This window comes from Episyrphus balteatus, chromosome 3, assembly GCF_945859705.1.
Source record: "Episyrphus balteatus chromosome 3, idEpiBalt1.1, whole genome shotgun sequence".
Classification (NCBI taxonomy): Eukaryota; Metazoa; Arthropoda; class Insecta; order Diptera; family Syrphidae; genus Episyrphus; species Episyrphus balteatus.
The window spans coordinates 99,852,390-99,864,019 of record NC_079136.1 but is presented as its reverse complement, the minus strand read 5'-3'; the positions used below and the strand labels follow the sequence as shown (position 1 = coordinate 99,864,019).

At 32.4% G+C, this 11,630-nt stretch overlaps 1 protein-coding gene across 4 annotated transcripts in view; it reads left to right on the top strand.

Annotated features, from left to right (window-relative positions):
• Positions 1-309: 309 nt before the first annotated feature.
• LOC129917217 (uncharacterized) overlaps positions 310-11,630 on the top strand; it is a 97,276-nt gene continuing 85,955 nt past the window's right edge. For 2 of the 4 annotated variants that reach the window (XM_055997618.1, XM_055997615.1), the window contains exon 1: positions 310-2,166. The gene's annotated coding sequence lies outside the window, so the exon portion shown is untranslated. Of the gene's footprint in view, positions 2,167-3,947; positions 4,357-11,630 lie in introns of those variants that run through there. The other 2 variants (XM_055997617.1, XM_055997616.1) reach the window with 2 other exon arrangements.

Genomic DNA, 11,630 nt, shown 5'->3' with positions numbered 1-11,630 from the left:
GTTATTCTAGTCTATTTTACTGTTAAGCACTCTATGAAAGCTTAGTTTTGATAAAAACCAAATATTAGATTCACAATCCATATCACTGATTGTTGGTCTCATAACGAAGCTTTTTTTAATCAATGACAACAACCCGAAATAGATAACATATAACGTGTAGTGCGCATGAAAAAAATACATTTTGTTGCTCTTTTCGACGAAACAATAAACTCTCTCAAATACCTACAGAGTGTTTTTCTTCTCCAATCAATGGAATTGGTGGAGCATTTTGGAGAAACTCAAGTACCGCAAATGGTTAAACGTCAAACCTCAGTTGACGTTCGGTTATCGAAGCAAACGGAAACGGTTTCGTTGCGTGTGTAAATATATATAAAAAAAAATATATCTATAAAAAAAAAATGTTTATAGCGAAGTATGTTAACCCTTAGCTTAAGGCTTAAACATTTTTAGAAAAAAAAAAAAAAAAAAAACAAAATAAGAATAGAACGAAAAAACGAAAATATGAAAAGTGTCATAAAAATAGACTGAAAAACGCATTTTCTATTATTTTTTCTACCAGTACATAGAAACAGAACGAATTCGTCATTTAATCTATAGCTAAAACTTCAAAAAAAAGGAAACAAAAACGGTGTTCACACGCAAAATATAAGGTTGGTTGACTTATATATGAAGAAGTTGTAAATCGATACGCGAACTTGTTGTTACATTGTGTGTGCGTTACGTTTATTCGTTTCATTGGGAGGGGTCATAACTCATAATTACACTCTAGACCCGAGTTGCACGGCGGGCGTGTAACCTCGCGTGTTCTATATTTTCACTTTTACCCTGCCTTAACCCTTTTTTCGTTTGCTTTCTTCAACAAACCCCCATTACCCCACCCAAACCGGAATAAATTAAAATCGAAATTCCCATTTGAGAGAGAAAAAAATAAAAAAAGGGTAAAAGTAACAAAATTGAAACCAAACCGGATGACATACCACTCGGAGATTTAAATTACTTTCCGGTAAAAGAAAATGGAAATCCCGTCGGTTAAAGTGTTCAGATCACCCACAATATCCAACACACCTGCACCGGTTCAAGCCCACTGACTCACCCTTCTGTTGCGTCGCGTCGTTCTTTCGTTTGTTCGGTCGTTCGTTTTCAAACAACCCTCTTTTTGTCCTCCTTACGCCAGCCAGCCTGTCAAAAGAAACGGTAAAGCGGTACCGGAAAAACCAATACGTCATGTCATGTTGCGTATATGTTGATGCTTGTGTTGCATACTTAATGGAGCATAGAACCTACTTTGGAAGAAAAGTCTGAATTCTTAACTCGCCTTGTCCCACATTGCACCAATAAATAAAAGTCGAAATAAAAAGAACAGGATTCCAGCACAGCAAACAGCAGGAAACACAGAATAGGAACAAACCTACAAAAAAAAAAAATAAATAAATAAAAAATAAAACAACAACGACCAAAGGAGAGAATACAAAAAAAAAAAAAAACTCGTGAGTCCTGAGCTGAGAACACACAGCGAGCGAGAGAGAACGGATTCAAATCTAGATACAAAAAAACTATGTGCACTATATGTTAACAGTGAGCACTCATTTGTCCTGTTATGCCAAGGATTTGATATTTGAACTTTAGGTGCAATAGCTGAAGGGAGAAATATCAAAACCATCATCAACATCATCAGGCCAGAGAGGTGCAACAAGACGAGGGACATTAGATTTTTCCATCCTATCCCATACAACACAAAACCATCCAACCAACAAATACCCTTTCTATAACATTGGAGCTTTGAAGTGTGGCATTCTCCAACCTCTCTTCACCTCCACATCACTACGCCCTCTTTTTGTGTAAAAAGGACTCGCGGAACTCAACAATAACAACGAACAATGTCAACGACGACAACGTTGACGTCGACAACGAGCTGCGCGAGGATGGAATTTTAATTTGCATTTAATCGCTGTTGCATATGATTAATGTGGCAACAGCCTTACCCCCATTTTCATCAGAACTGTCGGTCGGTCGTGTGTAGCCAGCCAAAAACCTTAGATAGCCATCCAGTCCCGGCCTTGTCTCAACTAAGCAATCAGTGAAATTACTACGACAAACCATCACACACAACTTCACATGCACAAGGTAATACATAGAGGGAGGAGTGCAACAATTCTGTTACAAAATGTGAGTACTGCATTAATTAAACAAATTGGGGGGGCTACCTACGGGGGCGACCTCTATATCATTGAAAGGCTATAGAAGTTTAGTAGCACATACCTACATTACATTGCAGACGGAAGTATAAAAATCCCGTATTGTTTATAGACTTCTTGTCGATAAAATCTGTTTTTTTCACCTTAATAAAAAAATCAGTACATTGAATTGGTTGACATTTGGTTTAAGCTTTAACCAATCAATTTATTCGTTTTTTTTTCTTAGTTTCTCTAAATATAAGGGAAATACCACAATTAAATTGACATGGAGAGTTTTCTTTCAAATCAGGTTGAGGTATTTTTATTCTTGAAAACAAAAGCGTCAAGTACAAATCAACTTTGGTTTCGTCTTGAGAAATAAATTCTTATTCTCTGTCTAAAACACATTGAAAATGTTGGGTGTGGAGACGTGTGAATTGTATTTTTTCAAAGCACTTTCAGTTGTTCATACGAGATGGCCAATTCTTACAATGCCTAGATGGGATTTATCCAAAAATACCAATATTTTCAAACATTAACTCACACCCAAAAATTGATATGGACTCCCGAGTCCCGATCTATTATGGTTTTTTCAATCACCTTAATTAACATTCCAAATGAAATTTTAAGAAACATCGGGGAAAATAAGAATGAACTGTTGGTAAGGATTAATTACCAGGTGAATTGGGAAAGAATTAAATAAAAATGATTTGAATTCAAAAGCTAGTTTACAGTCAACGAACACCCTTTTCAAAATCATTTTTCGCCTTCACACGACCTTAGCAGTTTAAACATTATACAAACATGAACATCGAATTATTTGTTTGTTTAATTACACTGTGCAAGTCGACATATGCGCTGTTGACTGTTTCCCCCTATTTCGGACATTAAAAATTGATTGGCATCATTAGTTTTTCGATTTGTCGGTACGACTTCGAACAAAATTTTTTTCGGAAGTTTTTTCAATAATTTTAAGCATTTTGCCCGGTTTAAAGTCATTTTTCTTGTTTATTATTGCTATTTATTCTGCTCAAACGTTATTTGCTACCAGCATAAACTACTGGCTTTGTAAAAATGTATATCTTTGTAATGAATGTGTTGCCGTTGTGTTGTAATACATTTTTTTTAACATTTACAGCCGATTTGTGAGAAAATTGCTTCTACCGATAAAGAACAAGAGGCAAGAGTACGATAACTAAGGCAGTGAAAAATAATAACGGAATTTTGTAGAACAGTCAAATACAAGCATTTTTCACAATCGGATGGGGGGATCTTTCTCCCCCCGTTTAGGCTTTATAAATGTAAGTGTTGCCGTTGTTTATTAATAATTTTTTTTATTTTTCGACATATTTTAGATAATTTGACCACCAGCTTAACGGGGGGAGATAGTGAAAAATGCTTGTATTTTACTGTTTTACAAAATTACGTTATTATTTTTCACCGCATTGGTTATCGTACTCTTGCCTCTTGTTTTGTATCGTTTATTTCTGACTTAATGGACAAATTTTTAAAATCGAAAATCTTTCTTATTTGACCTAATCTAGAACAACTAAGAACGCCATCGTGTTCAGCATGGCGCCGTTCTATGCGCCGTCTGTCGGAAAAAAAAGTTCCATTTTCAAGCACAGTGATATTTTTTTCACATTTTGCCTCGTAAACAAAATTTCAGTTTTTTTTTAAGAAAATGTGCAACAGCTAAGGAACTGCTTATGGTAATGAAATTGATATACTTCATCCATTCGTGGTTATTGTTAAGATGATGAAGTTAAAAAATACACTGAACGAAATAAGGTAATATTTTATTAAGTGGTTGTGATATAATTTTTTTATATATTTTTTTAGAACAGTCATAGGTATGTAAGTGTAGTTATGAGCCATTCATAACTGGACACCCTCTATACAAGCGTTAATTTATAACTCTGAAAACTTGATCTAGTAGGCATGTTGAATTCTAAAAAAAAACATGAGCAATTGAAAAATTTTTTACTTCAAAGCTATAAATTAAAAAAAAAATAAAAAGGCAGAACGAAATAAAAATAACAAACAATTTGGAATATTTCAACAATTTAAGTTTCATTGATTGCAATTATTTTCCAGTCCAATATCAATAAGGATTCCGAAAAAATAAAATGAAAAATTGATAAATAGAAGATTTTGTAATTGAAAAAGCTGTGAGTATCAGGTATGTACATATGTATGTGTTTGTACATAAATTATTGTGTTCATGTACCTATGCAAACATAAATAGGTAAACTACACATTATGCATCTCCAAAAATGTTTGAAAAAATAAATTATTTCAAAACTTCATACTAAAATATATTAAATGACTCCCTGGGGTTATTATCCAATACTATTACATATGAAGTTTGAACCAAATCGTTTTAGGTTTTAGGGTGTAACTTTCGTTACAGACAGACAGAATTTATTGAACCACTTATTCGTATATCCTGTAGCGTTGGTAAAAAGGGATTTATTGAACTTAGTACTTCTACTAACAACCATGTACATAAGCATAAGTCCGCATGTACGAATTAATATAAAAACTAACAGACGTTTTCATAAACGTTGTCTAACTTTAGACAACAACAATACTGTTTAAATTTGGAAAATGTTTTAAAAAAGCATTGTTTATTAATATTTAATAGTTGTTGTTGTCAAATTTAAACACAGAGTAAATTGTCTTAGCCGTAAATAATCCCAGAAAAAAAGTTAAACAGTGTCTAAATAAACAAAAATCTAATGAATACTGCTGTATGCGTATAACTCAAAAGGGTAACTATAATATTTTCCTATATAAAAGGGAAATTCTTGTTCGTACAAATTTTATCCTTGACATTATTGTGATGCTTAAATTTTAACTTAAATTAATTCATTATTATCATCTATGTACATAAACACTTTTTCCATAACCACACAGATAAGAAAAAAAAAAAAAAAAAACAGAAAATCCACTTGAGTTTTCAATCTTCCGTTTTTATATAATTAAAAACTGAAATATGATACTAATTGCAATAATTTAAAAACTATAAGATGGTATTTCATGTCATGCACTTGCAGTTGGTTGAGCTTTGGAGACTGTTAAAGTCTAAAGTTATTAAGTTTCCACTTAAAAAATAAAAAGGATTCATTTGATTTATCTTATTTATATTCATAGGAAAAGCTACATAATATTCATTTGCTGTGTAGAAAATATTTTCAGCTGTGTCAAATTACACCGAAGCATTAAATTTTCATAAAATGTCTACGTATTTCAAGTGGTCACCGGGGTTTTCTTGGAGAAATAAAAAATGAAAAATGAAAACTTTTCCTCCTTTTTTGGTGTGTTTCGTATTTCAATGAATTCAAATCATTTAGGATAGAAGTGGATCACTTTGATCCACTCCAAGAAGCAGTAAATTAAATGATTTCAATTTGAGAGCTATTGATAAAACAAATTTAAGTCGAGCAAACTTCAAAATGTCTACAAAACAGTTATTTTGTTTTTATTGCCATAAGTTGTGGGACAACATTTTATTTGAAAACAAAATCAAATGTTTTGTTCAAAATATTTCAAGTGATGATGTTGGTTTAAAAACTTAAGTTATATTGGTCAAATACCCAGACCAAGGTCTGACAGAAAATGACGGCGCAGCATTATACAAAAATGGAAATAGAATTCAATTTAACCTTTGATATAGTTTTGATTAAAAACATCTATTTTTTTTATAAGAAACTGAGTTCATTGTTTATGTTTGCCACAAGAACGAAATAAAGCCTTCCTGCATAAGGCTCTATCAGAACACATAATATTTAATAATATTTTATGGAAGGGACATGATAATAAAATAATTCCTTAATATTTATGCGTACCTACTTCCTATATTCCCACTCCGAGAGCATAATGAAATCTAGAATTGCCATATTCAATCAGCTTGGACCTGGAGCTAGAGCATCTATCGCATGAAATCTTAGATCTGTCGTCTTTATTTGTCGAACGTGATAGGTATTTGCGTTTTGCATACTAAATACCAAATCCATTTCAAACACTACGAAGTGACGATGATTATCCTTGAATCTAGTTAATGGGGTCTTCTCTTCGCATTTTCTACACAAAACACAAACAATGTCTTTGTGCTTCTGCGACAACTTGAACCGCATTCCTTTTCAATCATATGGAAAACGTATTAGTAAACAAGATCACATTAATAGTGCTGTGTAAAAAAAAAAAATTTTTGCATTTGAACCTATTCAGATGAGCCAAAAATATGCTTAATTTTATGACTAGATTTGGTCTAGCTACCGTGTGAGAAGAACGGTAGGCCCTAAGACAATTTTTTTCTCCTTCACTAAGCGCATAAAGATGTTCTCTTGTTATATATATAAAAAAGATGTGCCATTGCATTACATTCCAAGACAGGCTAAAAGTAGGTAAGATGAACTAAAATGTGAACCTATTCAGATGAGCAGCAGTGTATATTCAGACATAAAGTCTGCAGAAAGCAAAATTGTTCTAACTCCATAAGATTTTCTAAGGACCTAGAACAATTTTGATGTAGGGTCAATGTGGGTAAATATAAACAGGGGTAAATGAGAACATGGCTCATAACAAGCTTCAGTTAAGTCTCTGTGACGTATACATAAGTACAAATCGCGGACGCATGCATCTTTTAACTTATACGTCAAACTCAATGCTGTCAAGTGAGTATTCATTCGACGAGCGTATTTTCCGTGAAAGATAATTTTTTAAAGTGCCAAACAAGTTGTTAGTCTTTCAGAAATATTAAATATTTTTGCAGATTCAATTAAGTCAGTATAATTTGCAAATACTTTTTAGTTTTGAATTTTGATGTAGATTCTATGTGATACAAGCAAATTTTAAAATACAGGACATTTATGTCGATTTGCATGTGTTTACATTTACCCCAGAATATTTTTCATAATGGGTAAATGTAAACAACGTATTCTGGAGGTAAATATAGACATATATTTTTGCTGAAATTATTGGTTTTCATAAAAATAACGTATTTTTAGTCAATTACTATTGCTAAAGTGCCGCAGAGTCACATTTTAAAGTAGCCAACACCATCATTTTCATTGAATGATGTTGCAAATCGGTCTTTGACGTAAAAAAACAAAAAATATGACGTTCAGAGCTGCTCAGGATGCATATTGGGCGCCTATATAAAGAATCAAAGGAAGAAAACAAAAACTTTTATCGTAATTTGAAAAAGTTTTTGTCAAATACCTTCTTGAACGTTTTTCAAGTTGTTATCCATATGATAAAGAGGAAATTCTAAATTTTAAACCACCGTTTACATTTACCCCGAATTTGTAAAAAAACACAAACATGGTGGGGTATTTGTAAACATGCCATATTTGACAGTAATGTTAACAATTTGGGAAATATTTGTTTATATTTATAAAGAAGAATTGCCATCATTTCATATTTGCATTTGAAGATACCATTCAAGTTGTTCCGTGAAAACATATAAAAATCTAAAGTCGAAAGAAAAAAAAGACATGAAATTGTTTACATTTGACCCTACGCCGTTTGTTTCTGTGTGTGTGTTCTCTGTTTCGACCATCCATTAAACTAGAAATTACAACTGCAATTGGCAAATATCTTAAGAATGAGTTTGTAGGTTAGGTTGTTGGGCTGACAAAGGCGTACGAGACCCTGGTGAAAGACTACAGTAGGAGGTCCTTGTTGTTTTTATTTTTTTTTAAATTTTGGATTTGTCATATTCAAAATTTCTATTGAAAGGAAACAGCTTGTCCACAAAGATTTCAATTTTAATAAAATCAGCGTTAAAAATCTGCTCACAAACTAAGTTGAAAATTGTATTAAAAAGCGGAATAACTTTGTTTCTAGTTATTGTTAAATTTTTAACTCGCAGCTGCAAATATTTTGTTGCCTTTTGTTACCTTATTTGGGAAATTGCTTTACTCAGATCAATTAATTCCGGTTTCTGTGGAACTTCGACTCCAAAAACACAGAAGTCCCTAACGAACTAACTCTAACACTGCACAGCTTTTCATAGGTAAAGTCATTATGGACAGTCCATCAACATTTCACCAAGAGAAACAATTTAAAGAAATCATAATAACAATCACCAAAAGTTTCCTTTCCCTACATTTTCCCTTATGATGACTTTTTTCATGATAGGCTGCCCATGATGATGAGTTGTCCTATGGTGATTTGTGCTGAGCTATGTTGGATTGTTGGGTTAGTCCATTTTTTTTTAAACAGTAGTGTTTCCTTGACTTATTTACAAAAAAAAAAAACGACAAATATGGATAGCTCTGCGATAGTAAGTAAAGTGACGGCAGGACACAAAATAGTCAGAGAGTTGTCTTCGGAATTCAAATCGAATACATGCATGTATGAACATTGAACATAACATACATGCTTATACCTCTATATATATAACCAAAGCAAGAGTAATTTGTCCTTTCACATGTGTGTTAAGTACTTTTATATGTGTATATGCTCTTGTTCCTTTCTCTCTCTCCTTAAACAAACACCCTCACTCACTTAACGTGTATCTGTCTATCAGATCAACATGACATCCTTTCTGCAAAAACCGTACCGCTAAAATAGAAGTCATGCTATTCTATTTCTCAAACATACATACATATTCCTGTTTGGTTTGGCAGTGGGTGTATGTGTAATGTGTGTGGGATGGGTTGGGTCTGGGGTATAGGGAGAAATGGATGTCCTTGTGGAACGAAGCAAACAAACATTTTATTCGCAATGGTAGGACATTGAAGAGAATATAAATATCTATTGATGCTCCATTGCCGTATATATTTTTGTTTTTTGTTGGTTGGTTGGTATATGAAGGAAAGGATACTGACCTGGCCGGAAACCCAAAACAAACGGAAGGAAGGATTTTTTTCTGTGAGTTTTTGATTCTTTTTTGTTTTTGTTGTTGTTGTTTTTTTTTTGACAGATTGAAGTGGTATATGGTAGATGTTGTTTTTGATGTTATTTGTGCCTTCTGGCATGACCGACCAACTCGTTCTCTTATTTTTGTGTATTTTAGCAATTTAATAGATTGTTGACGTTTATTTCCGTTTTCTGTTTGGTAGCACTGGAAGAAATATGTAGCTAGTTTGTTTTGGAGCTGTATTTGAAAAAAATGCAATTTAATTGATAGAAAAACAATTTTGTAATTTGAAGATTCAGATTCCAAATTAATTTTTTTATTGCTATAAGTGGATTTTTCTTAGCTATCAGACTAAACACAAGGCTATTGTGGAAATTTGATTCCACAACATTTGTGGAAATTTGATTCACTGTTGTTAAAGTTGTAAGAGGAAACCACGTTTGTAACCGAAATGACTTAAATCCAAGTTTTATACCGGTTGTGTCTATTTTCGACTTATAAAGAAGATATTATGTTATAATTTCGCTTTGTGAATGTGGATTGATTGGTGGGTCCTGGATGAAAAAAAAAATTTAAAACTGAAGCCAGTTTTTACTTACTTAATACAAATGTATGTTTATTGTTTCATAGTGATCAGCTATTTTTTGCGTTATGAAGAATTAATGATTTTTTACAAAAAAAAAAAGAATGCGATCTTAGCTATAGCGTAAATGTATGAGAGAAATTAAGATACATATACCTACCTAGTTCTATTTCACAAATTTTCTGTGCGACAAGTCGTGCTCGAGATAGTGAGATTTATACTCAGAAGAAACCCCTCTTCAATGCTGCATCCAAAAACCAAGCTGGCGTCACAACTTTTTTTTAGATTTCTTCCCATTGACTGAACTAATTTCCGAAGAATGATTTGAAGCATATATGCTGCAGTTATGGAAATTGCTAATAAGATGGAATTGCAATTGGTATTACACACATCATCGCAAAACAGAGGAACCGAGACAATAGTGGTCCAGAAGAGTATTTTCATCGGTCGGTCTATGTTCCGTTTTTGGATTATTTACCCATACAGTTAAAAAATTGATAAAGCTCGGTTTGTTCGTTGAGTCGTTCTGGTGGATCTCACCTCCTACGATTTGAACCTTTGCATATTGACTTTCATAGAACAAACTATGGTATTAATGAGCCTCTTAGTCGCATGAGTAAACTTTTTAACTTGAACCATTCATCCTTAGACTTTAATTTGATGAAAATGGGTTTAAAAACATTGTTTCGAACCAGTGCTCCACAATCGTGACTGTTAATCTATGTATTAAATAAATTATATAATTATGTTGGATTTTTTGTACCTACTTATAATTTTATAACTTGTAAATTTGTATATTGTGCATGTAGGAGGTTGTATTTTTTGTTTACTAACCACTAACATGCACTTATGATGAGCCTCTGATCGCAGATAAAAGCTTGTTCTAAGCTTACTACATCAAAGAATCTGAAGTGAAAAAAAATAAATTGCACGACTGGGGTCGCACGTACTTGCTCTTATGCTTAAAGTAACTATAATGTTAAAGCTTTTTATTCAAGAAATTTAAAATTTGATATTTTGAAGAAATTTCATAGTATAAAAAAATTAAATCTGTTTTTATAATTAATTAAACTCAGTTTTAAATTATCTTAAAAAAAAAAACAAATATGCCATTTTATTTCTTGTATAAAAAGGTATTTTTAGAAAATTTTTTTCAAAATTGTAGGAGCCGTTTTTTAAAAAAATAATTTTTTAGGTATATATAAAAATTTTTTAACATTTTTCAAAAAAAAAGTTGGTATGCCATTTTGAAGAAATAATTAATTTACACATAAAAACTAAATTTCAAAATTTTTATTGATCCGTTTTCAAAAAATTGATTTTTCAAAAAAAAATTTTGAAATATTTTTTAAAAAACCAAAAATGCGTTTTTTGAAAATTTTCTAAAATTTTAATATTATCTTTACTTACACACTTTTGTATAAAAATTTTTCATTTAAATCGGGTTAATTTTGTACGAGATATTCAGAAACGAAAAAAACCGTTCTATGACAGGTACCGTTAATAACGGTACAAAAAATATTTTTTTTATTTAAAAAGTTGGCTCTTGTGTGTAGTACTACACACAAAAATTTTAATCAAAATCGTTAGAGCCGTTTTTGAAAAAAATTAACTTTTCTATTTCCGTTATATGGCAGGTACCGTTAGTTTTGGTCATAAAAAAAAAATTTCAATTTCCCCTCTAGGGAATCACCAAAAACTGCTAACTACCAAGTTTGAAGAAAATCACTTCACTCGTTTAGGCTGCAGCTCCAGATAGAGACAGACACACAGACAGACACACAGACAGACAGACAGACAGACAGACAGACAGACAGACAGACAGACAGACAGACAGACAGACAGACAGACAGACAGACAGACAGACAGACAGACAGACAGACAGACAGACAGACAGACAGACAGACAGACAGACAGACAGACAGACAGACAGACAGACAGACAGACAGACAGACAGACAGACAGACAGACAGACAGACAGACAGACAGACAGACAGACAGA